Source organism: Sinocyclocheilus rhinocerous, unplaced genomic scaffold (genome assembly GCF_001515625.1).
Source record: "Sinocyclocheilus rhinocerous isolate Xijiao unplaced genomic scaffold, SAMN03320098_v1.1 scaffold588, whole genome shotgun sequence".
NCBI lineage: Eukaryota > Metazoa > Chordata > Actinopteri > Cypriniformes > Cyprinidae > Sinocyclocheilus > Sinocyclocheilus rhinocerous.
The window spans coordinates 791,766-794,139 of record NW_015635063.1 but is presented as its reverse complement, the minus strand read 5'-3'; the positions used below and the strand labels follow the sequence as shown (position 1 = coordinate 794,139).

The following is a 2,374-nucleotide window of genomic DNA, read 5'->3' as shown; positions in this document are numbered from 1 at the left end:
TATATATATATATATTATAGGCTACATCAGAATTCTTAATGATTAAGCTTTGAAGTATGTAGGTGGTTTTAGGATGGTTTGATATGGATTTTTTCATGCTAATTCTCCATGCAGTGGATGGAAACTTCAGTCTTATCAGTATGTCTAGTCAGGAACAGACATTTTCATCTTGCCGGCATGAGCAAGTTTAAATCAGGAGTTTAGGTGATGCAGAGGTTCAGCACTTAGCAAGACTGTTATATGAAACTGCATTTTCTCATACATCTGGACAGACCACCCTCATATTTTCATTAATAACAGCATAACCTCTGGCCTTGTCATAATTACATCTGCATGTGATTTCTCCTCTGGCTCTCTTCAGCTCTTTGTAAAATTATATGTTAATGTGCATTCCATCAGAATGTGTACAGAAATGACTTGAGGAGCATATTTCGCTCTTTTTGTGTTTACTATTAAAAAAGGAATTTGTGGCTGGACATATTTGAATCATTTTTTAAAATAGCAAGTAGATTTTAGTTTGCATTACAGGCTTTTTTTTTATTAGACAGTTTGTATATGCCCATTCTATATTTATTGTCTGTTTTGTACATTTTAAATGCATACTAAGTCAATTCTCAATTCTAATGGTCTCATGGTCAAATCAGGTCTCATGAAGCAAAAAAAAAAAGACACAAATGAGATAATTGTTGACATACAGTAAGAATATACAGCTATAAATTATAATTGGTATTGCCACATTGAGATTGATGACTTTTGATTGCAGACTTTGGTATCTTGGTGAATTTGAGCATAGTTTGAGACATTGTTGAGATCTCTTCTCAAACGCTATGGAGACATGTGCAATGTTACTGAGGTGTTTTTCTCAGACAGGAGAACCCGGAGACCAGGAAATCTCCCTTTTCTCATTTAATCTCATTGTTGTGTTGAAGAAAACTGATGCCACAGATTTTGTAATTTCTCTTTTTCTTGTTTTTGAAAAAGTAATATTCAGACGAACAAAACACATCTCTTCAAGTGTATGTCAAACTTAGTTACAGACAATGCTTTTCATATGCTAATCAGCAGTCAGGGTTTAAAATGAATATGTCTCTGTCTCATTGGCACTAATCGGTTGTATAATCTGGGTTAGTACAGGGGTTACTGGATAAAGAAATACCCTAGTTACCATATTCCCCAATGGCCACGAGCACCGTTTCAGCAGTTATCAAACATTTAGAAGTGCATTTTAAAAGTCTGTTACATGAATTATTGCTGCGGCAAGAACAAAATCATTAATATTTCATGTAGGGGTTGAATGAACAGAACTGACCCAATAGTCATGCTATCGAACGATGACAACAAACCTAAATTCACCTGCTTAAAAAAATATCCTTAATGTAGTTAGTTATTGATGTATTTACTAAATTTAGTGAATGTATGCAATTAATGTTTAAATTTACTTTTATTAATTATAAACATATATTTAGAGGTATTTTTACATTAAATATTAACATTTTACATTAAGTTAACCCTTACGTTTACATGGTCTTTTTGTAAATGATTTTTTAGTGCATATATTCAAATAAAAAAGTCCTAACATTTTTCACATTGAGCATTCTGTTTCACTGGGAAATAGGTTACGTAATGGAAATAAAATCCTAATACATTTGGTTGCTAGTGTGCTTTTTGGTGGTTGTTGTGGAATTTTAGGTGGTTGCTATATTACTATGCAATAGTTCACCCAAAAAACTCAAATTTACTTATCTAAAATGTTTCTTCATCAGATTTTGAGAAATTTAGCATCACATCATTTACTCACCAGTGGATCCTCTGCAGTGAATGGGTGACAAAACATCATAATAATCCAAAAGTAATCCACACGACTCCAGTCCATCAATTAACATCTTGTGAAATGAAAAGCTGCATGTTTATGAGAAACAAATCCATCATTAAGTCGTTTTAACTTTAAACCGTCACTTTTGGCCAAAATATGAGTCCATAGGCTAATCTATAATAATGCTTTCTCCAGTGAAAAAGTCCATCCCCTGTTGTCCTTTCACATCTAAATCAACCCACATATTTGTTACATTTAGTGGTCGACCGATATTGGTTTTTTTGACAGCCGATGCCGATATCTTGGAAAGCAGGGTGGCCGATGGCCGATATAAAGCCGATATAACTTTTTTTATAACGATTTTATTTATTTTAATTAATATTTAAGAAATTTTAAATAATTTGAAAATAGATTAAAAAAATAAATGTGTAAAATAAACATACTTATACTTTAAATGACAAAGTATTTTTCACAAATAAATAAATATTTAATAAAAATATAATTAAAAAGAAGTAAACACTGTAACCAACAGAGCACTCAGTATTCTGGGAAGTTTGTGTG

At 32.1% G+C, this 2,374-nt stretch overlaps 1 protein-coding gene across 1 annotated transcript in view; it reads left to right on the top strand.

Annotated features, from left to right (window-relative positions):
* LOC107746611 (semaphorin-5B-like) overlaps positions 1 to 2,374 on the top strand; it is a 64,924-nt gene that overhangs the window by 564 nt on the left and 61,986 nt on the right. The gene's annotated exons all lie outside the window — the stretch shown is intronic.